This window comes from Strix uralensis, chromosome 5 (assembly GCF_047716275.1).
Source record: "Strix uralensis isolate ZFMK-TIS-50842 chromosome 5, bStrUra1, whole genome shotgun sequence".
Lineage (NCBI taxonomy): Eukaryota > Metazoa > Chordata > Aves > Strigiformes > Strigidae > Strix > Strix uralensis.
This window is the reverse complement of record NC_133976.1, coordinates 86,640,688-86,668,006: the sequence shown is the minus strand read 5'-3', so window position 1 is coordinate 86,668,006 and position 27,319 is coordinate 86,640,688. Positions and strand designations below refer to the sequence as shown.

The following is a 27,319-nucleotide window of genomic DNA, read 5'->3' as shown; positions in this document are numbered from 1 at the left end:
TACGCTTTATAAGTTTTGCTTCGTTATTCCCACTGCTAACCCCAACTAATCGAGTCTTCAGAGGTACCTACAACTGCACAAAGGGTTTGTGTGTCTGCTGACATTGTCCTTCCAGCCTTTTTTTTTTTTTTAAAAAAAAATCACAGTTGATGAAAATATCAGAACACCATCAGTTTGAAAATCTGTTGGCACAGTTTGGAAAGCGAGTGTAAAATGAACGGGTTTGTATTTGTTTGTCTTGCAGGCCTGGCGGGATGCTGGACTTGTCCTGTCCACGACTAGCAATGAAGCCTGTAAACTATTTGACGCTGTGCTGACCCAGGTATGAGCGAAAAGCGTAAGAAAACGTGATTTGAAGGAACTCGCGCATGAAACAGTCTTTGCTGTAGTTGGTGTTTAAATTTCTTACCAGCTGGGAGAGCCTCACAATCAGGGGTTCAGCCGTTAGCGGCAGCAGAAAACCCTGGTAGCAGAGGGTGATGCCGGATGCTGCAGCAGTGGGGAAAACCTCAGGCGGTGTGCTCATCCTACTTGACACTGGAAAATCAACCAATTGACATAAACCACATAGAAATCCATGGTTATTACTTCTGCTGGTGGCCAAACTACCTTAAAGAAAACAGTTTTTCTGTTTTCCTACTACGCTAACTCTCTCTGCATGTAAAGTTTGTGTTTTAGCCGTTTGCCTTGCTTACTTTTTGAGTTTTAAACGCCTGGGAGCATGAAGAGAAGCCCAGTGTCATCAGGGATTCTCAATCCTCTGTCTCTCTTACAGTATGCAACCTGGGCCAATGATGAGTGCCTTGGAGGCATTGAGGGAAGTCTCTCCAAGTTAAAAGCAGCGGATCCAAATTTTAGTGAGTATAACCTTTAATTCTTAGCATGGAAAGTGCTGGACAGTACCTGGTGTTTAACTCACTTAAGGGGAAGGTGGTGGCTTACACAATTCTGTAGAACTTCTCCAGAACCTAGAGCAGGCTGCGATGGTTTTGTGGGGGGTTTTTCTTTTCATTTCTTTTTAAATGGCTGTCGTGAAAAGCCTCTAAGCACTTTTGGCTTATGAGAGTCCTGGACCGCTGTGACTACAAGTTGGTCTTGTTTAAAATAAACAACCCCTCCTCGTGTTTATGTAGAGAGGGATGTCGTGCTGTACAGCTGAGCTTGTAACATGCTGTTTTCCGTAGCAGTGGGACACGTCATTGCTAATGGTTTGGAGCTGATTGGCACTGGAAGTTCAGTGCGGCTCAACAAGGAGCTGGATGGTGCGATGAGGACGATGATGACGCTTTCAAAAGCTCAGCCACTGACTGAGCGGGAGAAGCTTCACGTAGCAGCGTTGGACACGTTCGCCAGGGGGTAAGTCCACTGTCATCCCATTTAAAGGAGTGTGAAGAGGTTTAGCTACCACAGGTGGAAGTGACAGTTGGCAGTAGTGTTGGCTGACATTGCAGAATCACAGAATCATCTTGGTTGGAAAAGACCTTGAAGATCATCCAGTCCAACCATTAACCAGCATCCTGGCTTGTATCAGCACTAGCGTGGCCAGCAGGGACAGGGAAGGGATCTTACCCCTGGACTTGGCACTGGTGAGGCCGCACCTCGATGACTGGGTCCAGTTTTGGGCCCCTCACTCCAAAAAGGCCATTGAATGACTCGAGCGTGTCCAGAGAAGGGCAATGGAGCTGGTGCAGGGTCTGGAGCACAGGTGTGATGGGGAGCGGCTGAGGGAACTGGGGGGGTTTAGTCTGGAGAAGAGGAGGCTGAGGGGAGACCTCGTGGCCCTCTACAACTCCCTGAAAGGAGGGTGCAGAGAGGGGGGATGAGTCTCTTGAGCAAAGGAACAAGCGCCAGGACAAGAGGGAATGGCCTCAAGCTGCGCCAAGGCAGGCTTAGACTGGAGAATAGTCTGGAGAAAATCTGAGCACAATCGCTACTAAGGGGTTGAATGTTAAAAAAGTCTTAGAGGTAAATAATTTATTTATTTGCAATTTATTTGCAATTTATTTGAAAAGTATTACAGAGTAAAGGTGGTCTTGAACACAAAAATCTTTCCTTGCTCATATGACAAGATGAACCTTTTTTCTTCCATTTATTTTGCTGGTTTTGAGCCCTAAATGTGCTGATGTCTTTTCTCAGGCTGCCCTTAAAGTACACTGTAAAATAGATCAGTCTCACTGGGTTTGGTTGTTTTACAGATCAGAAGGTAAAAAAGGCTCCTTCTGAGCCTTTGCAATACAAAAGTAGCCACTTGCGCTTCTTCAGATGGTTGTTCATATACGGGTTGTTTCACCTCTCCATAGGTAGACATAATAACAGCTTGGAAGAGCTCGATCAAGACACAGATCATCACAAACATGAAAGAAGCCAGGAACAGGCCACCCAACAACCTGTCGGATGGAAATGCGGTATCTCTGAACGCTGAGACACAGTAAGAAAATATGGTCTGAGCTGAGTGAATCATGTTATTGTAATTCCATTCATGCTGCCCGAACACGAGGTAGCCAAAAGCTGTAAATGCAAAAAAGTACACCGCCGCCACGAGGGCCATTGAGGAGAGCCTGGGAAGGGCTGCCAGGATGGATCTGTGTGCCAGGCGCACATCATAAAAGAACTGAGCGTATTTCAGAGTTTTCAAAACTACAAGAAATGCTAAAAAGCCTGTCGTATTCCTTAAAATCTGATCTAAATGAGAAATTGCATGAAAATTAATGAAAGTATTTGGGTGAAGTAAGTAAAACTTCACTATATCGTCTCCCACCTTAAACTTTATGATCTGTAAAAAAACAGAGAGGAGGAATGCTGATTTTAAGCCAAAGTTGATTATGTTGGAAAATTTTTTGATGTAATCTTTTTTTTCTCGGCCTATGGTGAGAAGCTCATCTGCAATGTAAACGAACAGGAAGGCAAGAACAATTCCAGCCACAAACATCTGAGCTTTAGTTTGCTGATGAAAGATGGGGAGTGCAAAGGAGTGCACAGACAAACTTGGCTTTATCATCCCAAAAGGAGACATTTCAAATATGACTGAGAGGGTGCAAAAGAGGCCTGCATCTGAGTTAAATGTAGTCAGTTCAATGATCACAGCCCACGTGTTCTCATCAAGCCAGTTGCTCTGTTGGAGAGTGTCCAGCCTTGTCGTAGAATTAGGTCTTCCTTCTTCAGGGAAAAAGTAAAACACGTATCCTTCTGGGCCATATGTGTGCAAATCTCCATGTAAATAATATGTCCACGGAGTTCTGTTTTGGTGGTAGGTGAACCCTCCGTAACTGCTGGCCTCCTTGGAAAGAGACTGGTTGGCAACCTTTGTCCAGGTGCCAGCATAGTCACCTTTCTCTGGGATGTCCCTGCCGTATTTGTGAAGACAGTGGCTTTTACTGATCACAAAGTTATTGACGAAGCTGTGAGGATGGAAACATTTTTTCTCAGTGTTTTTAGCCCGCACTTGCCTCATCCTAGGCAAACCAATGATTTTGGAGCGGCTCTCGGGAAGGAAGGCTGGCTGCATTTCGTTGTGGACCAAAGGCAAGAATAAGTCTTTCACCCACACGTAGATATGTTCCGGCTTAAGTACCCCGGAGAGTCGTGGAGAGAATTGGTTGTGGATGAATCGGTTGTAGTGGAAACTGTTGGCGTTCTCAGTGGAATAGGCAAAATTTAATAGCAGTATCAAAAAGACAAGGTGGCTGATGAAACCTTTTGTGAAAGTAAATGCCTTGGCTTTAATTTTTGCCCTTTTCAAGATGTTTGCAATTTCATCAGCTTCTAAAGGCTTATACTGCTTGCTGCCCCTGACTTCAGCAAGTTTTGAGCGCACCTCTCTTATTTCATCTTCGCTCATCATTTCTTTATCCAACTTAGTCTCAGAATACTCTTCCAGAGTTAACCATGGGATGTTTTCACAGGTTTTTGGATGAATTGTACGCATAGCTGAGAACAAAATGGCTTTTAGAATTGAAAAGAGAAACACTTTCTCAATAAAGGAGGTTGCAGATGCTAAAAGCCACTCTCTTGAAGTCTGATAGCCATAAGACAAACCATATGACACAATGAAAAATGATGATAGCCCCGTGACAGCTGGAACTAGTGCCCATGCGATATAGAAGCACCACCTCCGAAAAACTACGTGCAGTCTCTTGGGAAAGGGCGCGGAGCCAATGCTTAGTGGTTTCCTTTTTTCCTGAAAGTTGCCCCTTTCTTCTGCGTAATTATTACGGATATTGGCATTTGATTGCAGCCTTCTCTGGCAGGCCTTAGCCACTGGAGGGGAATTCACGGCTGTCGTCTGCGCCTCTGTTCCTATTACATTCGCATCGCTTTCAGAAATGGCGCAATTACTCCAGTTTTGGGGAGCTCCCTTGCTCGTTGTCTTTCTGGAACATGGCGGGCTCTGTGAGCTGCTGGGACCAGGAAGGTTCTCCAAGGGAGTAATATTCCTTGGTTGCGCTGAAGTTTCTGAAAGGTACAATTTTTGCAGACATTCCTTCAAGTTCTTAAGATTTCCAGCCTGGAGAGGTGCATTTACCTTTGGGTCTGTCTGAGCCACGTCACGAGGAGAAGGCTTCTTCTGGGAGTACTTAAATAAGGCAGTTAGAATTATTTCCACAGGCATGGTAATCAAAGCACATTCAATTCCTAGTGCTATTGATCTCAGATACCTCAAGTGTACTGGAGATTCTTCATCCTTGTCAGTGTTAAAGAACATAATGTTAACAAGCAAGTCTATTAATAATACTGCTAAATACAGAGACAACCTTTGGAGCCTGCTGGAAGTGCCAGTGAGAACGTGAGCATAAATTGAGAACCACGGATGGCTCTCTGTCAGGCTGTTGGCAAGTTTAATCAAAAAACAGTCGATTGTGGGCAGAGGTGTCTCGGGGTTTGTGACGGAAAATGTCCTTTCTAGTAGGTGATCGCCCTTGTCGAGAGAAAGCCATTTCCTGCAGATGAAGAACCAGGTCGTCCTGGTGGTCACGTTCTCAACTTTGGCTCTGCTTAAGAACCAGCTTGGAGGTGGGCCCTTGTTATTGTGCCAGACCCTGAAGGAACAAATGTCTCCCAAGTCCTTCTTAGTAGTTAACAGAAAGCAATTGACGCTTCCTTGCTGGAAAGGTGAAAAATGCGGGTGCCGTAAACAATGGACGTCACTCGTGCCGTTCTGGCCGATGAGCTGAAGAAAGACATCTGCTTTGGTCCCAGCTCCCCAGCGACTGCCTGTGTGTAAAGTGACCAGAAAGCTCACTTTATCAAAGGGGTCGTTGTCTGGCAGAACTATAATGTTTTTCCTGCTTCTGTCAGCCCTGTCTTTTCTCACGGCCCAGAAGGACAAAAGAAAGTAGGCGGCAAAAATAAAGAGCACTGTTAAGAGGGTCACTGGGTTTTTAGGTATTTCTGCTATCAGGGTTTCTCCCAGGTCTAATGTGTTGGGCGGAACTAGTACTTTGGCTGCCAGGAACTTGATGTTGAACGTGGACGCACTTGACGCGGCGTGGACGGACAGACGCCTGCGACTCCGCTTCATATTGCAGACACAGTGGACCCTCTGCCAGTTGGTCAAGGAGCCAAGCCTGCACGTGTCTTCTCTCCACAGGCTTCGAATCCCATCCAGAAATAAGCACTGATCGCTAAAAATGTGTATTCTCACGAGTCTCTGGGTTTGGTACCTTACGACGTAGGGCGTCAGCAAGACAACGGAGATGTTGTGAGTGTCTGTGCCACTTCCTTGAGCTGTGGCTGTCAGCAGTGACTCTGGGAGACAGATAATATAGGGGCCCTCAATGTTACAGTCAGCGCTAGCTGTCTCATTTTTGCTTGCAGCTGTTGGCATGTTGTGAAAAGCAGAAAATGAGGCTATGGGAGGAGCATGCGTGACATTGGCGCCTGTAAATACTAGCACCTTGAAAGTAGCTTTTAATTTTGTCAGGATCTGGATGTAGATGCTCCTGCTGTTTCTGTTGACTTCAAAACTAAATCCTCCAGTTGTGTAAGCTTGCGTTTTATCAGGTCCCATTGCTAGCTGAAAAGTTGAAGATTCCTTATCTTTCCTAGCAACAGTAATTTCTGCTCCTTCAGGCACGATCCCTAGTAGATGCCCGTTAGCCTTGGTCTCTGCCATTTTGAACCCCAAGACCGTTGTTGCAATTTCTGATGCGTAACCTAACCAAGGGAAGGGGTTCTCCTCAAACTCAAAAACGGCAGTGGAAATCACAGCATCCTGGGGCAATCCAGGATAATTTCGTTTTTTCAGTGAGGGATAAAAGCAATTTCTGCAGGTGTTTCTGGTAGAGAAAGCATTTGCAATGTTCCAGGCTTCATCTTTCGTCAGAGTGATATTCCAGTGTTTTGTTTCCATTAGAGTTTCTGTTTCGCCAGGGACTTTGCCCTGGAAAACGATCTCCATTAAATTTTCCATGATGGAGAAGACTTGTTGAACTCCGTTGACGTTGACATTCCTGTGGCGCAGAAGAGCAGCTCTCAGGATGTTGGACAAGCCTCTTAGTATTCCACTGCTTTGAATTTCTGCTTCCTCAGACCAGTGGCTCTCATTCCTCTGTACCTTCAGCGTTCCCATTACTTCTGACAGTTTCCTAATGGCGAGGTCTTGCGATCTGACGGTCACTTCGTCAGCTTCCTCTGTGACTTGAGAAAGAGAAGCGACTACTTGGTTGATGTCCATTGTGCTCTCAACTGAAATATTCAGGACTGTTTCAATGAGGCTTTCCCGAAACTGAGCCTTCGGGAGTTGGAGAGTTGGTGTGACTTTAATATGGTTTAAGACTGAGGCCGCCACATAAGCCAAATAACCCGCACTAAAATAATTTCCGGTCTGGAGATAAGATGTCATCGGCGCGCTTAAGCCGCTCACTGAGGCCAGCAGTTCGTGAAACACAACAGCTGGTGGCCGGCTGTTAACTGGGTTCTGCACGCGGGCATATAAATTCACTTGGGTAAACGCCCCAAGGGAATTATGGACTTGGACGTAAAGCTTCAAGGTGTACTTCTGAGAGGGCACTCCGACTGGGAGAAAAGACGGAGGAGTTCTGGGCTCATAACCAAAGTACAGAATCGTGCCAAACGTGTTTTCCTCCACAGAAGTTATTTTGGTCGTTTGGGGTACGTTGGAAGCTACGATCACTTTATACGTCAGAGGTAAATTGCTGTCAGAAAATCCACTGCAGTGAACAACAAATTTTGTCAGAAAGGCTGTACCCCAGCGTGGGTTGATGGCACACTTGCCAGCCCTAGGAGGAGAATTCACCTTAAACGCGTGTCTGTAGACCGAGGACCTCCCGTCCCAGGTAGTTACTTTTAACAGGAGAACGTAGGATCGATGTTCAGTCTTTGTAAATGTCAGAGCATTTATAGACAGGTAAGCCCCAGACCTCCCCGTTGAGGTTCTGGAAGACCAGTCAAAGCTAACTTCTGTAGAGTTTTCTGAAAAAAGAGACCAGTAGTAGACTGGCTGGCTGGTTGTTCTACAGTTTAGGCACTTTCCAGACAAGATAAATCTCTCTGTTGGAATTAGAGTGCTACCACAGTTTTCAAGGCATACCACGTTCAGGAGGAGTGGGGAGCCAGGCCGCACATCTACAGTTTGGTCAGCGTAGCTCCTCCTTGTATCCTTTTGAATCTCTAGACGAAAGTAGTATACGCTGTTTCCTGGGAGGGATTCTGGTGGCATTGCTTGAACTGGACCGGAGGGTGTTAGCCATTTCAAATCCCTCTGGGCCGGATGGCATCTCTTTCCCGGGCTGACTTGCATGTTTTCATAGTCTGACACCTCTTTAGTACAGTACCAAGTAAATGTGATTCCTTTTAGTCCTTCCTGTGAGTCAGGATCGTAGGACGCGGAGCCATCAAGAGTCCAATTATCAGAAAAACCCACTGTGCGGAACATGCCTCCCACAATATTTGCCACTAGGTCGTTTCTCTCGATCTGAACGTAAATTTTATCTGTGCCCCTGAGGACTATTGAGGTCCTAATCGGGGTTATCGCAACAGTGAAATTAAACAGATACAGCCCGTAATCTAAAGTAAAACTGGGAACGGTTAAGTGTATCATATCTACACCATACATCCCAGAAGAGTTGATTGGGTTTGTCCAGTCCGGAATAGTTTCTGTGTCCTTAACAGAATAGATTCGCCACAAGGGTTTGATAGATATACCAACGTTGCAGCATTGTCGCACGTCGGCAAAGAGGAAAAAAGATGCCCCCTTTTTCCGGCGCAGGACGGAGGTATGAAGAGCAGGCCTCCGAATGCGCACACTGTGTATGTAACAGGCTTCCTTCCGGCAAGCCACCTGTGCTTCTATGTTTTTTGCGGTGTAGTTGTTAACTGTGACTCTTAAAAGAGCCGGTGTACGTGCACTTCTGCTACAGTTCACTTTTGCCACAAAGCCCGTGTATTTCTCTGGATCAAAGGGTAAAGCAGAGCGACGGACAAAACGCGTGGCGTTTCTTACGTGGTCGTTGTATGTGTACGTGCTGTTCTGGAGGAGGCGGTCTTTTTGCGGTCCAAAAAGCTGCAGGTGGAAGGTCCACGCGCACTGTAGCATCGGATGTTGTGCAGGGATAAACCACACTAAGTAGGTGAAGCCTTGCAGAAAGGAAGGACGGCTGCCGGTGAAGACGTGGACTTCAAGGTCTCTTTTTGCTGGAGTCCTCTTCTGATTGATGTAAAGGTACATATTGAACTTGTACCACTGGAAGGCCACAAACTCTACGGAGAGTAAGTAGGAGAGCTCCTTGTGTCGGTAGAACACAGTGCGCGTGTGAGGGCCATCTGTGGAAATGGAGGTTTCGTTTTCTTCGGTTGTGTAAAGCGTTCCGTGGTTGTACTTGAAAGTGTAAGTGCTGCTGTTGGTGTTCCCTGGGTGAAGGTTGACGTGGATGGGAGGTTCTCTGCCTGCCGTTAGGGTCAGGGTACCGTTGAGTAGATGTAGTTCTCCCGTCGATTCCTTGACCCTCTTTCCATCAACGTGGAAGTAGATGCTGGCCACCACCATCTCACCCAGGCTCTGAGGCGTGAGAACGGCACAGAAGTTGCTCTGCAGCGTAAAGGAACCATAGGAACGGAGCCAACCTCCTATGGCCTGCGTGTCCACCAGTCTGTAGGCCAGTGTCCTCGGGGAGAGGGGCTGAAGCCTCCAGGAGAGGCCGAGGGGCTGCTGAGGAACGCTAAGGAGCTTGGAGCCGATGCTGAGGACATGCAGCAAGTCACGCTCTACCTTGAGAGAGAGGTTGAGGCTGATCTGAGGCATCTGCTCGATGCTGACCGAGGCAACGTGGAGCCCGTGGTGCCTGTAGCGCACGGTCAAGCGGTAGCTGTAGTAGGTGGCGCAGGCCTGTCGCAGCTCGGCTGTTGGGTAGACGGTCGGTGGCAGCGGGTCTTGGTGCTCGCTGCTGGGAAGGAGGAGGGTAGAGGGGCTGCCTCCCTGGCTGCTGAAGCGGTACTTCCTGCAGCCTCATCTCCTGCCCGCACATCTCCACGGTGACGTCGTGGTGGAAGCACTCGGGTGCAGCGCAGGAAGCTGACGAGCATCGCACGGTGAGGAGGATGGAGGCCCCGGGTGGAGGAGCGCTTCCTGGCAGGAGGCCTGTCTGCAGGATCAGCCACATCCTGATGGTCGTGACCATGGACGATGTAGTTAATGTACTGAAAGTCCTATCAAAGCAGTATAAGATTTCCGTGAAATTGGATTCGATTAGGAAGTGCTTAGAGTATCTAATGAAAGTGGGGCTGCTTAAAGATGCAGCCAGTATTTTCAGACCAGATACGTGGTCGGATCTTAAGACTGGGCTGACTGAGGTCGCGCTTAAAGGAAAGCCAGAGAATTTACTTACCCTGGGGAGGTTGCTCGTGCTGCTGTCGCAAGCTCAGGGGGATCAGCCTCCATGGCATGTTGCTAAGAAGGGCCTCCAGGGGACACAGACTACAGAGAGTGGGATACAGACTGAGGAGTTATCAGGGGAGTCAGAAGGCGAGGAGGTTTTTCCAGTGAACACACCTCCGGGAAAGGGGGGGGAGCCTGCGCCACTGTCTGCCCCTCCTGCTAAGCCCCCGACCCTGTACCCCCCGTTTACCTCTGGGGAGAAATGCAACAGACAGAACAAGCAGCCGCGGAACAGCTGAGGCAGCAGATGGAGCTGGAGAGAAGGGCTCTGAGAGAGGAAAAGGAGCGATTTGAGAGAGAAGGGAGAAATTGCTAGATTGGGCGCTGGCAGCGCCCGACGAGGCTTGGGTGAACTATGCTTATAGGGAGACAAGATGGCGCCATGAGGGAGTGAAGGAGTCTGATGACTCAGAGGTTGAGGACAACGAAGGCGCAGAATCCTCCCAAATAAGGGCAAAAGGGGAGGCAAGAGACCGGATAGGCTGTCCGGTGCTGAGACCGCCGGCCTTTGACTATAAAAGGAAAGAGGAGCAGGCCCCGAGGGGCACACCAAATAAGGCAAAACGGGAGGGCCCACAGTCGGAACCATATAAGGCAGCACAAAAGCTAACACGTACATTAGCAGAGGTAACTCAGGCCCTACAAGATTTAATCGCTGCCAACGCCTTGCAAGTCGGGGAGCCAGCAAAGGCAACTGACTGGAGACTAATAGCGAAAAACTGCACCCTAGAAGGAGTAAAATTGCAACACATGCCTGAAATATGCCCCATGCGTACATTGCCAGGGGGCGCTCTAGACTGGATGCCCCTTGACCCAAAGTTGGTACAAGCACTCTACAAGGCGGTGAAGGATCATGGAGTGGGCCACCCAGAAACGTTGATATTATTGAACAGTATTATGGCTGGGCCCCTCACCCCAAGTGATGTGAGGCAATTAGCGAGGGCTGTCCTGGAGCCACCCTTATACATCTTATGGAAGGAGGCTTGGCATACACGGTGCAGGGGCGTAGTGAATGCCGCGCAGCAGCAGGGGCACCCGCTGCAAGGCACGACATTTGAGCGGCTTACAGGGACAGGCAACTTTACTACTAATGCCAGTCAAATTCAACAATTGAGGGGAAGAGAACATCAGGCAGCCACTGACGCAGGGAAGGCCGCCTTTGCAGGTATCGCTAGGCTTGATAAGAGACAGCAACCGTGGCTGAGCATAAAACAGAGACTAGATGAACCTTTTTTACAATTCTGTGCCAAATTGCAAACAGCCATTGGAGAGTCCGATTTGCCAGACACAGCAAAGGATGCGGTGCTAATAGAATGTATCCACCAGCAGGGCAATACTGTTACCTTGGACATCTGAAAGAGTGTCCCAAAAAACACCCCTTTAGCCACATTGATAAGAACCGTATTGCAGCAAGAGCAGTCGCGGTCAAAGCCAGCCCAAGTAGATGTGGCCGAGGAGCCATGCCTTCGTCGTGCAGGGCCTAGACATAAGCCTACTGGGTATTTTCAACAACAAAAAGGGCCAAAAGGACCTTTCTGGGTTTGTGGGAAGCCTGGACACTTTGCCAAAGATTGCTGGCACAAGAAGCAGGGAAACTTCAGCGGGAGGACTGGTGGCAGAGCCCGTGGGCCAGCTCCTCCCCCTGTTCAGTTCAGACCACGGGTCGTGAGATACGCTGCCCCGGCCCCTCCGTCGATGCCGGCCGGCCCTCAAGGAGACTCCCAGTACCCCAAAGTGGGGGAGGATTCAGAGATAATGTGGCCTTGGTATTAGATTGCTCTGGAAAACCAGTGGTAACCGCCTGGCTACAACTGCTAACCGATGGAAAGAATAATATGATAATTACGGTGCATGCTTTAATAGATTCAGGTGTGGACGTCACCGTAATATCACAAAAGGTTTGGCCGCCCTCCTGGGAAACATGTAGTGGCAGGTTTGTGACTGGAATTGGGGGAGAGCAAGCCATCTTACGTAGTGTCTCATCCGTGAAAATTACAATAATGGACAGGGAAAAGGGACCTCTCATAGCCATCCTAAGACCTGTTGTTTCTCCTCAGTTTGGGGAAGTTTTGTTAGGCAGGGACGCCATGAGCCAGATGAGGCTGGGGATTACAAATTTATAGGAGGGGCCACTGCTCCGGCATCGAGGAATAGAAAGTTAACTTGGTTAACAGATGAACCGGTGTGGGTAGAGCAGTGGCCCTTAACATTAGAAAAACTAAAGGCGGTCGAAGATATAGTAGCGACAGAGGTACAGGCCGGTCACTTAGAGCCATCCACAAGTCCTTGGAATAAGCCCGTTTTTGTTATTCAGAAAAAGGATCAGAGTAAATGGAGACTATTACATGATTTACGGGCGGTCAACGCGCAGATGGCCAGTATGGGCTCATTACAACCGGGACTACCATTGGTGACAGCAATTCCAGATACATGGAAAATCATAGCCATTGATATTAAGGACTGCTTTTTCAGTATCCCCCTCTGTGAGGAGGACAAGGAGAGGTTTGCCTTCACAGTCCCGAGCATCAGAGGTTTGCCTTCACAGTCCCGAGCATCAATAGAGAAGAACCTGCGAAGCAGTGGCAGTGGACTGTCTTACCTCAAGGGATGAAGAATTCTCTGGTTATTTGTCAAAATTATGTCACTGAATCGCTTGTACCCTTATGGGAAGGCACCACCCCTAGGAGAATTATTCATTATATGGATGATGTCTTACTGGCAGCGCCATCAGCGGAAGAGGTGGAGAGACTTTTTCAAGAAGCCGTACATCTTCTTAGTGACAGGAAGTTGTACATAGCGGAGGCAAAGATTCAATGCGGAACCACAGTTACATTCCTTGGTTCTAGAATTGAGGGAAAGAAGGTGCTACCTCAAGTCCTCACGCTCAAACCGGAGGTAAGGACGCTGCATGATGTTCAAAAACTTGTTGGAGCACTGCAGTGGCTTAGGACCTTTATATGCATCACCCCTGAGATGATGCAACCTTTCTATCAGCTCCTCAAGGGAAAAGAGCTGTGGGAGCCCCGGGAGCTGGATGAGACCTGTATAGCAATCTTGCGCCAGATAGAAAAGCTTATGAGGACAGGCGCCTTATGCAGATGGAGCTTCGACCAAGACATAATAGCGGTGTGGACGTATACGCCGCAAGGCATCGTAGGAATGTTAGGTTTTGGACAGATGGAACAGCCTAAACCACTATTATGGGCTTATCAAGGACTTCCCACAGATGCCTTCACGTCTCTAATCAAGACCGCTGCGAGCATATGTCAACGGCTCCGTAACTCATGTGTACAACACTTCGGCCAAGAACCAGACAGGCTGGGAATGCCCTGGAATCAAAGACAGTGGAGCTGGCTGTACCAACAAGAGCAAGAGCTCCAATTGGCCCTGTATAACTATAATGGACAGATACTTACAGGCAAAAGGATGCGACGGCAGGAGCATATTCAAACTTTGCAGCCATGATTGCAACTACCCGTGGTAGAGACACCAGTGCAGGGACCTACATATTTCACAGATGCCTCATCTCAAACCAATACAGCAGTTGTTTGGCACACCTCAGGTGGATGGGAAAAATTAAGTCATACTGAGGCAGGAAAGAGTGTTCAATGGCTTGAAGCGAAAGCCGTAGAGATGGCATTGAGGCTCACTGCGTCAACAGCCAGTCAATATCTGCACAGACTCTGTGTTCATATATAAACTGGCAAGAGCGATGCGGTTCAATGGGGTAACAACGACACATATTGCAGGCATGCTGTTAACGGCCTTACAAGAAAGAGAGGCGGTGTGTTGTATTGTCCATACTGTGAGTCACCAACAAGGGCCTGGGCCTATGATAGAGGGAAATCAGAAGGCAGATACAGCGGCTGCTGGGGTATGGATGTTAAGCAACCCATTAGAAAGAGCGCGCCAAGTACACGCCTTTCTACACGTAGGGGCGCGGGCGTTAGCTAAGGAGTGTAATATATCACTTCAAGATGCAAGACATATTTTAGCGATGTGCCCATACTGTCAAAAATCAACTCTTTGGGAAGCAGGGGTGAACCCTCGAGGTTTGACTAGGAATGCTGTATGGCAGACAGACATTACAGACTGTGACCTCATGCGACCTACAAAACATCTTATTGTCACAATAGATACATTTAGCCATATAATTGCGGCTACTGCATCGAAGAAGCAGACATCACAAAAAATTGTCCAACATTGGGAAACAGCTATCGCCTGGATCGGGAAACCAAAAATTATAAAAACCGATAATGGTCCTGGCTTTATCGCAAAATCAACACAACAGTGGTGTAACAAATGGGATATTGAACTAAAGCATGGACTCCCATACAGTAGCCAAGGTCAGGCCATAGTAGAACGCGCACATCAAACTCTTAAAGAAAAAATCAGGCAGCTTGGGGAGGGGGAAGGTTATACAGGGGTGATTCCAATAGCGGCACAAGCGGCCATTTTGAACCGTGCTTTGTATGTATTAAAGCATTTTATAAGGGGAAATATGCAAAGAGCGCCCGTACAACGCCATTTTCAATTAGAACAGCAACCTGCGCAATATCCCATGGTAAAAATAAAACCACCAGGAACGTATGAATGGGAGGGGGGTTGGAAGCTTAGGGCTCTTGGACGGGGATATGCGGCGGTTGAGAAGGAAGAAAAGGTACAGTGGGTACCAGTGAGATGCATAAGACCTGACAGCACACCTACAACTAACTTCTGATTGAGTCTTTTCCAGGTTGTTATAACCCGACCTGCAGGAGGATCCCTACAAGACTGGACATACCGTGGTGTGTCCCATCTCGCTGGGTTCGGCCTTGGAACACACATCAAGTCCGCGATCCTAAGCCTCGTGCTGGTTTTAACAATGAGTGGCGCGCACCCTGCAAGAGTAGTGTCTCCACGGCCAAACATATGGGTAACTATAGCTAACGAGACGGGTGAAGAGTCCTTTTGCCTTTCCATGGCGACCCCTTCGGATCCATTTAGAACATGTCTTTTAGGAGTTCCATATTTTAACCCACAAGAGTTTGTTAAGTTCGTGTTAAATGATAGTTGGGCAAAGATGAACATTTCACAGGTCACTGCTACCAACCCAAGTGTCGGAAACACTACAGCCTATTGGCAGGGCCAACTTATTATGAGTCTTAACAAAACCATGCCTGAACCGCAGGAACTGGATTTGTTAGGCTCCATGCCACCCAGTTTTGGTGCGGTAATGTTTAAAAGGGATGAGAAAACTGCGGCCGCACTGATTAGTTCTACTGTACCTTTAGCTGCCGTCCAGACGGTGTCCCCAAGTAACCCCGTGTATGCTGGGCACCAGACATATGATTACTGCCCCCCAGAGTGTCGGTATTCCGATGTATGGGGCAACAATACAGTAGGGTTGCGCTTACCCAACCACACCTTTTTGATTTGTGGGGACAGGGCGTGGCCCGGATTTCCCTCTAAGCCGGTCGGAGGACTGTGTTACATAGGGAAGTTAACGATGTTTAAACCAACTATGATTGATCTATTTAATAGAACGTTGTTTAATTATACCAAGCAGCAACAGACTGAGCGCCAGGTGTACCAACTAGGACCTGAATGTAATGATCGAGTACAATTCTGGAGCAACCCTTCAAATATCATTGCTTCCCGATTGTCTCCAATTGAGATGAAAAAGGCATTGCAATTGGTTACTCGTCTTGCATGTTGGACTGCTAAGCAGATGAATCTGACGTTGGATATAATAGGTGATTTGACCACTGATGTTGATAGCCTTAGGCACGCCTTGCTTCAGGACAGGGCTGCTATTGACTTTTTACTTCTAGCGCAAGGGCATGGGTGTGAAGATTTTGAAGGGATGTGCTGCATGAATCTGTCCAATCATTCAGTGTCTATTCATAAGAAACTAAGGCAACTGAAGGATAACATGAAGAAGTTAACAGTAGTCACATCACCCTGGTCAGACTGGCTCACTTCGTTAGGCATTACCGGGTGGTCGAAGGAGTTGTTACAAGGGGGGATCGTTATAATTGTTGTGATTGTTATAGTTGTAATACTCTTACCATGTTTAGTTTCCTGTGTTAGACATTCAGTACAAAAGAGCTTGCAACAAATTTGGCTTGTACAGCAGCAGAAGGAGGTGTATCTAGGGATCCTGAAAGATCAATATGACCTCATAAAGTAGTAACTGTTTAACCCTGTTATACATAATGTTAATACAGGCTACCTATGGCGTTTACAGTTTTACAAGGTGTTTAGCCATGTTACAAATAACGTTAATGCGCGTACCACGTGATGTTTGTAGCTTATGAAGTACCTAAAATGTTGTAGTTTAAGTAACATGGGGAGGGGGAAGTGTAGGGTTTGGCGTTCGGAAAATCTCGTGATGTACGGAAAGACAGGAGAAGAACCTCCCCATGAATAGGGCAAGAATCGCCCACGAAGGTGGGCCCCGCCCACGAAGGCGGGCCCTATGCTAGTATATAAGGTGTTGTCATCAATAAAGTTTCGCCATTTGTACATCCCCCATATTGAGTGCTGTGTACTTATTGGCCCGGGATAGGAGTTCCCCGTACCCCCCATCAGGACACGAACACCGACTCCGCGATCAGAGTGTGGACACGACGTCCGAAAGGCTGGTAGAAAAAGGCGGAGCACAGCACACGGTGATGTCGTGGTGGAAGCACTCGGGTGCAGCGCAGGAAGCTGACGAGCATCGCACGGTGAGGAGGATGGAGGCCCCGGGTGGAGGAGCCCTTCCTGGCAGGAGGCCTGTCTGCAGCGTCACCTGGCCCGACTCCAGCGACTTGGTGGATTTGCTCTGCCAGGCTGTTTGGCCTGCAAGTTACTTAAGGTATTGATTTCACTTATAAAAAACCCAGGGTTTTATTTTCCATGTCTCTCATGTGGTGTGTCTGCAGCAGAGGGACTAAGCCCAAAGATGAGTTGTAATGAATTAAGAATGGGTCTCTCATTATGAGACGCGTAACCCATCAGGATCTTCTGTATACGCTTTGTAAGTTTTGCTTCTTTATTCCCACTGCTAACCCCAACTAATCGAGTCTTCAGAGGTACCTACAACTGCACAAAGGGTTTGTGTGTCTGCTGACATTGTCCTTCCAGCCTTTTTTTTTTTTAAAAAAAAATCACAGTTGATGAAAATATCAGAACACCATCAGTTTGAAAATCTGTTGGCACAGTTTGGAAAGCGAGTGTAAAATGAACGGGTTTGGATTTGTTTGTCTTGCAGGCCTGGCGGGATGCTGGACTTGTCCTGTCCACGACTAGCAATGAAGCCTGTAAACTATTTGACGCTGTGCTGACCCAGGTATGAGCGAAAAGCGTAAGAAAACGTGATGTGAAGGAACTCGCGCATGAAACAGTCTTTGCTGTAGTTGGTGTTTAAATTTCTTACCAGCTGGGAGAGCCTCACAATCAGGGGTTCAGCCGTTAGCGGCAGCAGAAAACCCTGGTAGCAGAGGGTGATGCCGGATGCTGCAGCAGTGGGGAAAACCTCAGGCGGTGTGCTCATCCTACTTGACACTGGAAAATCACCCAATTGACATAAACCGCATAGAAATCCATGGTTATTAGTTCTGCTGGTGGCCAAACTACCTTAAAGAAAACAGTTTTTCTGTTTTCCTACTACGCTAACTCTCTCTGCATGTAAAGTTTGTGTTTTAGCCATTTGCCTTGCTTACTTTTTGAGTTTTAAACGCCTGGGAGCATGAAGAGAAGCCCAATGTCATCAGGGATTCTCAATCCTCTGTCTCTCTTACAGTATGCACCCTGGGCCAATGATGAGAGCCTTGGAGGCATTGAGGGAAGTCTCTCCAAGTTAAAAGCAGCGGATCCAAATTTTAGTGAGTATAACCTTTAATTCTTAGCATGGAAAGTGCTGGACAGTACCTGGTGTTTAACTCACTTAAGGGGAAGGTGGTGGCTTACACAATTCTGTAGAACTTCTCCAGAACCTAGAGCAGGCTGCGATGGTTTTGTGGGGGGTTTTTCTTTTCATTTCTTTTTAAATGGCTGTCGTGAAAAGCCTCTAAGCACTTTTGGCTTATGAGAGTCCTGGACCGCTGTGACTACAAGTTGGTCTTGTTTAAAATAAACAACCCCTCCTCGTGTTTATGTAGAGAGGGATGTCGTGCTGTACAGCTGAGCTTGTAACATGCTGTTTTCCGTAGCAGTGGGACACGTCATTGCTAATGGTTTGGAGCTGATTGGCACTGGAAGTTCAGTGCGGCTCAACAAGGAGCTGGATGGTGCGATGAGGACGATGATGACGCTTTCAAAAGCTCAGCCACTGACTGAGCGGGAGAAGCTTCACGTAGCAGCGTTGGACACGTTCGCCAGGGGGTAAGTCCACTGTCATCCCATTTAAAGGAGTGTGAAGAGGTTTAGCTACCACAGGTGGAAGTGACAGTTGGCAGTAGTGTTGGCTGACATTGCAGAATCACAGAATCATCTTGGTTGGAAAAGACCTTGAAGATCATCCAGTCCAACCATTAACCAGCATCCTGGCTTGTATCAGCACTAGCGTGGCCAGCAGGGACAGGGAAGGGATCTTACCCCTGGACTTGGCACTGGTGAGGCCGCACCTCGATGACTGGGTCCAGTTTTGGGCCCCTCACTCCAAAAAGGCCATTGAATGACTCGAGCGTGTCCAGAGAAGGGCAATGGAGCTGGTGCAGGGTCTGGAGCACAGGTGTGATGGGGAGCGGCTGAGGGAACTGGGGGGGTTTAGTCTGGAGAAGAGGAGGCTGAGGGGAGACCTCGTGGCCCTCTACAACTCCCTGAAAGGAGGGTGCAGAGAGGGGGGATGAGTCTCTTGAGCAAAGGAACAAGCGCCAGGACAAGAGGGAATGGCCTCAAGCTGCGCCAAGGCAGGCTTAGACTGGAGAATAGTCTGGAGAAAATCTGAGCACAATCGCTACTAAGGGGTTGAATGTTAAAAAAGTCTTAGAGGTAAATAATTTATTTATTTGCAATTTATTTGCAATTTATTTGAAAAGTATTACAGAGTAAAGGTGGTCTTGAACACAAAAATCTTTCCTTGCTCATATGACAAGATGAACCTTTTTTCTTCCATTTATTTTGCTGGTTTTGAGCCCTAAATGTGCTGATGTCTTTTCTCAGGCTGCCCTTAAAGTACACTGTAAAATAGATCAGTCTCACTGGGTTTGGTTGTTTTACAGATCAGAAGGTAAAAAAGGCTCCTTCTGAGCCTTTGCAATACAAAAGTAGCCACTTGCGCTTCTTCAGATGGTTGTTCATATACGGGTTGTTTCACCTCTCCATAGGTAGACATAATAACAGCTTGGAAGAGCTTGATCAAGACACAGATCATCACAAACATGAAAGAAGCCAGGAACAGGCCACCCAACAACCTGTCGGATGGAAATGCGGTATCTCTGAACGCTGAGACACAGTAAGAAAATATGGTCTGAGCTGAGTGAATCATGTTATTGTAATTCCATTCATGCTGCCCGAACACGAGGTAGCCAAAAGCTGTAAATGCAAAAAAGTACACCGCCGCCACGAGGGCCATTGAGGAGAGCCTGGGAAGGGCTGCCAGGATGGATCTGTGTGCCAGGCGCACATCATAAAAGAACTGAGCGTATTTCAGAGTTTTCAAAACTACAAGAAATGCTAAAAAGCCTGTCGTATTCCTTAAAATCTGATCTAAATGAGAAATTGCATGAAAATTAATGAAAGTATTTGGGTGAAGTAAGTAAAACTTCACTATATCGTCTCCCACCTTAAACTTTATGATCTGTAAAAAAACAGAGAGGAGGAATGCTGATTTTAAGCCAAAGTTGATTATGTTGGAAAATTTTTTGATGTAATCTTTTTTTTCTCGGCCTATGGTGAGAAGCTCATCTGCGATGTAAACGAACAGGAAGGCAAGAACAATTCCAGCCACAAACATCTGAGCTTTAGTTTGCTGATGAAAGATGGGGAGTGCAAAGGAGTGCACAGACAAACTTGGCTTTATCATCCCAAAAGGAGACATTTCAAATATGACTGAGAGGGTGCAAAAGAGGCCTGCATCTGAGTTAAATGTAGTCAGTTCAATGATCACAGCCCACGTGTTCTCATCAAGCCAGTTGCTCTGTTGGAGAGTGTCCAGCCTTGTCGTAGAATTAGGTCTTCCTTCTTCAGGGAAAAAGTAAAACACGTATCCTTCTGGGCCATATGTGTGCAAATCTCCATGTAAATAATATGTCCACGGAGTTCTGTTTTGGTGGTAGGTGAACCCTCCGTAACTGCTGGCCTCCTTGGAAAGAGACTGGTTGGCAACCTTTGTCCAGGTGCCAGCATAGTCACCTTTCTCTGGGATGTCCCTGCCGTATTTGTGAAGACAGTGGCTTTTACTGATCACAAAGTTATTGACGAAGCTGTGAGGATGGAAACATTTTTTCTCAGTGTTTTTAGCCCGCACTTGCCTCATCCTAGGCAAACCAATGATTTTGGAGCGGCTCTCGGGAAGGAAGGCTGGCTGCATTTCGTTGTGGACCAAAGGCAAGAATAAGTCTTTCACCCACACGTAGATATGTTCCGGCTTAAGTACCCCGGAGAGTCGTGGAGAGAATTGGTTGTGGATGAATCGGTTGTAGTGGAAACTGTTGGCGTTCTCAGTGGAATAGGCAAAATTTAATAGCAGTATCAAAAAGACAAGGTGGCTGATGAAACCTTTTGTGAAAGTAAATGCCTTGGCTTTAATTTTTGCCCTTTTCAAGATGTTTGCAATTTCATCAGCTTCTAAAGGCTTATACTGCTTGCTGCCCCTGACTTCAGCAAGTTTTGAGCGCACCTCTCTTATTTCATCTTCGCTCATCATTTCTTTATCCAACTTAGTCTCAGAATACTCTTCCAGAGTTAACCATGGGATGTTTTCACAGGTTTTTGGATGAATTGTACGCATAGCTGAGAACAAAATGGCTTTTAGAATTGAAAAGAGAAACACTTTCTCAATAAAGGAGGTTGCAGATGCTAAAAGCCACTCTCTTGAAGTCTGATAGCCATAAGACAAACCATATGACACAATGAAAAATGATGATAGCCCCGTGACAGCTGGAACTAGTGCCCATGCGATATAGAAGCACCACCTCCGAAAAACTACGTGCAGTCTCTTGGGAAAGGGCGCGGAGCCAATGCTTAGTGGTTTCCTTTTTTCCTGAAAGTTGCCCCTTTCTTCTGCGTAATTATTACGGATATTGGCATTTGATTGCAGCCTTCTCTGGCAGGCCTTAGCCACTGGAGGGGAATTCACGGCTGTCGTCTGCGCCTCTGTTCCTATTACATTCGCATCGCTTTCAGAAATGGCGCAATTACTCCAGTTTTGGGGAGCTCCCTTGCTCGTTGTCTTTCTGGAACATGGCGGGCTCTGTGAGCTGCTGGGACCAGGAAGGTTCTCCAAGGGAGTAATATTCCTTGGTTGCGCTGAAGTTTCTGAAAGGTACAATTTTTGCAGACGTTCCTTCAAGTTCTTAAGATTTCCAGCCTGGAGAGGTGCATTTACCTTTGGGTCTGTCTGAGCCACGTCACGAGGAGAAGGCTTCTTCTGGGAGTACTTAAATAAGGCAGTTAGAATTATTTCCACAGGCATGGTAATCAAAGCACATTCAATTCCTAGTGCTATTGATCTCAGATACCTCAAGTGTACTGGAGATTCTTCATCCTTGTCAGTGTTAAAGAACATAATGTTAACAAGCAAGTCTATTAATAATACTGCTAAATACAGAGACAACCTTTGGAGCCTGCTGGAAGTGCCAGTGAGAACGTGAGCATAAATTGAGAACCACGGATGGCTCTCTGTCAGGCTGTTGGCAAGTTTAATCAAAAAACAGTCGATTGTGGGCAGAGGTGTCTTGGGGTTTGTGACGGAAAATGTCCTTTCTAGTAGGTGATCGCCCTTGTCGAGAGAAAGCCATTTCCTGCAGATGAAGAACCAGGTCGTCCTGGTGGTCACGTTCTCAACTTTGGCTCTGCTTAAGAACCAGCTTGGAGATGGGCCCTTGTTATTGTGCCAGACCCTGAAGGAACAAATGTCTCCCAAGTCCTTCTTAGTAGTTAACAGAAAGCAATTGACGCTTCCTTGCTGGAAAGGTGAAAAATGCGGGTGCCGTAAACAATGGACGTCACTCGTGCCGTTCTGGCCGATGAGCTGAAGAAAGACATCTGCTTTGGTCCCAGCTCCCCAGCGACTGCCTGTGTGTAAAGTGACCAAAAAGCTCACTTTATCAAAGGGGTCGTTGTCTGGCAGAACTATAATGTTTTTCCTGCTTCTGTCAGCCCTGTCTTTTCTCACGGCCCAGAAGGACAAAAGAAAGTAGGCGGCAAAAATAAAGAGCACTGTTAAGAGGGTCACTGGGTTTCTAGGTATTTCTGCTATCAGGGTTTCTCCCAGGTCTAATGTGTTGGGGGGAACTAGTACTTTGGCTGCCAGGAACTTGATGTTGAACGTGGACGCACTTGACGCGGCGTGGACGGACAGACGCCTGCGACTCCGCTTCATATTGCAGACACAGTGGACCCTCTGCCAGTTGGTCAAGGAGCCAAGCCTGCACGTGTCTTCTCTCCACAGGCTTCGAATCCCATCCAGAAATAAGCACTGATCGCTAAAAATGTGTATTCTCACGAGTCTCTGGGTTTGGTACCTTACGACGTAGGGCGTCACCAAGACAATGGAGATGTTGTGAGTGTCTGTGCCACTTCCTTGAGCTGTGGCTGTCAGCAGTGACTCTGGGAGACAGATAATATAGGGGCCCTCAATGTTACAGTCAGCGCTAGCTGTCTCATTTTTGCTTGCAGCTGTTGGCATGTTGTGAAAAGCAGAAAATGAGGCTATGGGAGGAGCATGCGTGACATTGGCGCCTGTAAATACTAGCACCTTGAAAGTAGCTTTTAATTTTGTCAGGATCTGGATGTAGATGCTCCTGCTGTTTCTGTTGACTTCAAAACTAAATCCTCCAGTTGTGTAAGCTTGCGTTTTATCAGGTCCCATTGCTAGCTGAAAAGTTGAAGATTCCTTATCTTTCCTAGCAACAGTAATTTCTGCTCCTTCAGGCACGATCCCTAGTAGATGCCCGTTAGCCTTGGTCTCTGCCATTTTGAACCCCAAGACCGTTGTTGCAATTTCTGATGCGTAACCTAACCAAGGGAAGGGGTTCTCCTCAAACTCAAAAACGGCAGTGGAAATCACAGCATCCTGGGGCAATCCAGGATAATTTCGTTTTTTCAGTGAGGGATAAAAGCAATTTCTGCAGGTGTTTCTGGTAGAGAAAGCATTTGCAATGTTCCAGGCTTCATCTTTCGTCAGAGTGATATTCCAGTGTTTTGTTTCCATTAGAGTTTCTGTTTCGCCAGGGACTTTGCCCTGGAAAACGATCTCCATTAAATTTTCCATGATGGAGAAGACTTGTTGAACTCCGTTGACGTTGACATTCCTGTGGCGCAGAAGAGCAGCTCTCAGGATGTTGGACAAGCCTCTTAGTATTCCACTGCTTTGAATTTCTGCTTCCTCAGACCAGTGGCTCTCATTCCTCTGTACCTTCAGCGTTCCCGTTACTTCTGACAGTTTCCTAATGGCGAGGTCTTGCGATCTGACGGTCACTTCGTCAGCTTCCTCTGTGACTTGAGAAAGAGAAGCGACTACTTGGTTGATGTCCATTGTGCTCTCAACTGAAATATTCAGGACTGTTTCAATGAGGCTTTCCCGAAACTGAGCCTTCGGGAGTTGGAGAGTTGGTGTGACTTTAATATGGTTTAAGACTGAGGCCGCCACATAAGCCAAATAACCCGCACTAAAATAATTTCCGGTCTGGAGATAAGATGTCATCGGCGCGCTTAAGCCGCTCACTGAGGCCAGCAGTTCGTGAAACACAACAGCTGGTGGCCGGCTGTTAACTGGGTTCTGCACGCGGGCATATAAATTCACTTGGGTAAACGCCCCAAGGGAATTATGGACTTGGACGTAAAGCTTCAAGGTGTACTTCTGAGAGGGCACTCCGACTGGGAGAAAAGACGGAGGAGTTCTGGGCTCATAACCAAAGTACAGAATCGTGCCAAACGTGTTTTCCTCCACAGAAGTTATTTTGGTCGTTTGGGGTACGTTGGAAGCTACGATCACTTTATACGTCAGAGGTAAATTGCTGTCAGAAAATCCACTGCAGTGAACAACAAATTTTGTCAGAAAGGCTGTACCCCAGCGTGGGTTGATGGCACACTTGCCAGCCCTAGGAGGAGAATTCACCTTAAACGCGTGTCTGTAGACCGAGGACCTCCCGTCCCAGGTAGTTACTTTTAACAGGAGAACGTAGGATCGATGTTCAGTCTTTGTAAATGTCAGAGCATTTATAGACAGGTAAGCCCCAGACCTCCCCGTTGAGGTTCTGGAAGACCAGTCAAAGCTAACTTCTGTAGAGTTTTCTGAAAAAAGAGACCAGTAGTAGACTGGCTGGCTGGTTGTTCTACAGTTTAGGCACTTTCCAGACAAGATAAATCTCTCTGTTGGAATTAGAGTGCTACCACAGTTTTCAAGGCATACCACGTTCAGGAGGAGTGGGGAGCCAGGCCGCACATCTACAGTTTGGTCAGCGTAGCTCCTCCTTGTATCCTTTTGAATCTCTAGACGAAAGTAGTATACGCTGTTTCCTGGGAGGGATTCTGGTGGCATTGCTTGAACTGGACCGGAGGGTGTTAGCCATTTCAAATCCCTCTGGGCCGGATGGCATCTCTTTCCCGGGCTGACTTGCATGTTTTCATAGTCTGACACCTCTTTAGTACAGTACCAAGTAAATGTGATTCCCTTTAGTCCTTCCTGTGAGTCAGGATCGTAGGACGCGGAGCCATCAAGAGTCCAATTATCAGAAAAACCCACTGTGCGGAACGTGCCTCCCACAATATTTGCCACTAGGTCGTTTCTCTCGATCTGAACGTAAATTTTATCTGTGCCCCTGAGGACTATTGAGGTCCTAATCGGGGTTATCGCAACAGTGAAATTAAACAGATACAGCCCGTAATCTAAAGTAAAACTGGGAACGGTTAAGTGTATCATATCTACACCATACATCCCAGAAGAGTTGATTGGGTTTGTCCAGTCCGGAATAGTTTCTGTGTCCTTAACAGAATAGATTCGCCACAAGGGTTTGATAGATATACCAACGTTGCAGCATTGTCGCACGTCGGCAAAGAGGAAAAAAGATGCCCCCTTTTTCCGGCGCAGGACGGAGGTATGAAGAGCAGGCCTCCGAATGCGCACACTGTGTATGTAACAGGCTTCCTTCCGGCAAGCCACCTGTGCTTCTATGTTTTTTGCGGTGTAGTTGTTAACTGTGACTCTTAAAAGAGCCGGTGTACGTGCACTTCTGCTACAGTTCACTTTTGCCACAAAGCCCGTGTATTTCTCTGGATCAAAGGGTAAAGCAGAGCGACGGACAAAACGCGTGGCGTTTCTTACGTGGTCGTTGTATGTGTACGTGCTGTTCTGGAGGAGGCGGTCTTTTTGCGGTCCAAAAAGCTGCAGGTGGAAGGTCCACGCGCACTGTAGCATCGGATGTTGTGCAGGGATAAACCACACTAAGTAGGTGAAGCCTTGCAGAAAGGAAGGACGGCTGCCGGTGAAGACGTGGACTTCAAGGTCTCTTTTTGCTGGAGTCCTCTTCTGATTGATGTAAAGGTACATATTGAACTTGTACCACTGGAAGGCCACAAACTCTACGGAGAGTAAGTAGGAGAGCTCCTTGTGTCGGTAGAACACAGTGCGCGTGTGAGGGCCATCTGTGGAAATGGAGGTTTCGTTTTCTTCGGTTGTGTAAAGCGTTCCGTGGTTGTACTTGAAAGTGTAAGTGCTGCTGTTGGTGTTCCCTGGGTGAAGGTTGACGTGGATGGGAGGTTCTCTGCCTGCCGTTAGGGTCAGGGTACCGTTGAGTAGATGTAGTTCTCCCGTCGATTCCTTGACCCTCTTTCCATCAACGTGGAAGTAGATGCTGGCCACCACCATCTCACCCAGGCTCTGAGGCGTGAGAACGGCACAGAAGTTGCTCTGCAGCGTAAAGGAACCATAGGAACGGAGCCAACCTCCTATGGCCTGCGTGTCCACCAGTCTGTAGGCCAGTGTCCTCGGGGAGAGGGGCTGAAGCCTCCAGGAGAGGCCGAGGGGCTGCTGAGGAACGCTAAGGAGCTTGGAGCCGATGCTGAGGACATGCAGCAAGTCACGCTCTACCTTGAGAGAGAGGTTGAGGCTGATCTGAGGCATCTGCTCGATGCTGACCGAGGCAACGTGGAGCCCGTGGTGCCTGTAGCGCACGGTCAAGCGGTAGCTGTAGTAGGTGGCGCAGGCCTGTCGCAGCTCGGCTGTTGGGTAGACGGTCGGTGGCAGCGGGTCTTGGTGCTCGCTGCTGGGAAGGAGGAGGGTAGAGGGGCTGCCTCCCTGGCTGCTGAAGCGGTACTTCCTGCAGCCTCATCTCCTGCCCGCACATCTCCACGGTGATGTCGTGGTGGAAGCACTCGGGTGCAGCGCAGGAAGCTGACGAGCATCGCACGGTGAGGAGGATGGAGGCCCCGGGTGGAGGAGCGCTTCCTGGCAGGAGGCCTGTCTGCAGGATCAGCCACATCCTGATGGTCGTGACCATGGACGATGTAGTTAATGTACTGAAAGTCCTATCAAAGCAGTATAAGATTTCCGTGAAATTGGATTCGATTAGGAAGTGCTTAGAGTATCTAATGAAAGTGGGGCTGCTTAAAGATGCAGCCAGTATTTTCAGACCAGATACGTGGTCGGATCTTAAGACTGGGCTGACTGAGGTCGCGCTTAAAGGAAAGCCAGAGAATTTACTTACCCTGGGGAGGTTGCTCGTGCTGCTGTCGCAAGCTCAGGGGGATCAGCCTCCATGGCATGTTGCTAAGAAGGGCCTCCAGGGGACACAGACTACAGAGAGTGGGATACAGACTGAGGAGTTATCAGGGGAGTCAGAAGGCGAGGAGGTTTTTCCAGTGAACACACCTCCGGGAAAGGGGGGGGAGCCTGCGCCACTGTCTGCCCCTCCTGCTAAGCCCCCGACCCTGTACCCCCCGTTTACCTCTGGGGAGAAATGCAACAGACAGAACAAGCAGCCGCGGAACAGCTGAGGCAGCAGATGGAGCTGGAGAGAAGGGCTCTGAGAGAGGAAAAGGAGCGATTTGAGAGAGAAGGGAGAAATTGCTAGATTGGGCGCTGGCAGCGCCCGACGAGGCTTGGGTGAACTATGCTTATAGGGAGACAAGATGGCGCCATGAGGGAGTGAAGGAGTCTGATGACTCAGAGGTTGAGGACAACGAAGGCGCAGAATCCTCCCAAATAAGGGCAAAAGGGGAGGCAAGAGACCGGATAGGCTGTCCGGTGCTGAGACCGCCGGCCTTTGACTATAAAAGGAAAGAGGAGCAGGCCCCGAG

General features: G+C 47.9%; 2 pseudogenes; both read right to left on the bottom strand.

Annotated features, from left to right (window-relative positions):
- Positions 1-2,057: 2,057 nt before the first annotated feature.
- LOC141944852 (polycystin family receptor for egg jelly-like) lies at positions 2,058-9,788 on the bottom strand (annotated as a pseudogene).
- Positions 9,789-18,942: 9,154 nt separating this feature from the next.
- Positions 18,943-26,673, bottom strand: LOC141944850 (polycystin family receptor for egg jelly-like; annotated as a pseudogene).
- Between the last annotated feature and the right edge of the window lie 646 nt (positions 26,674-27,319).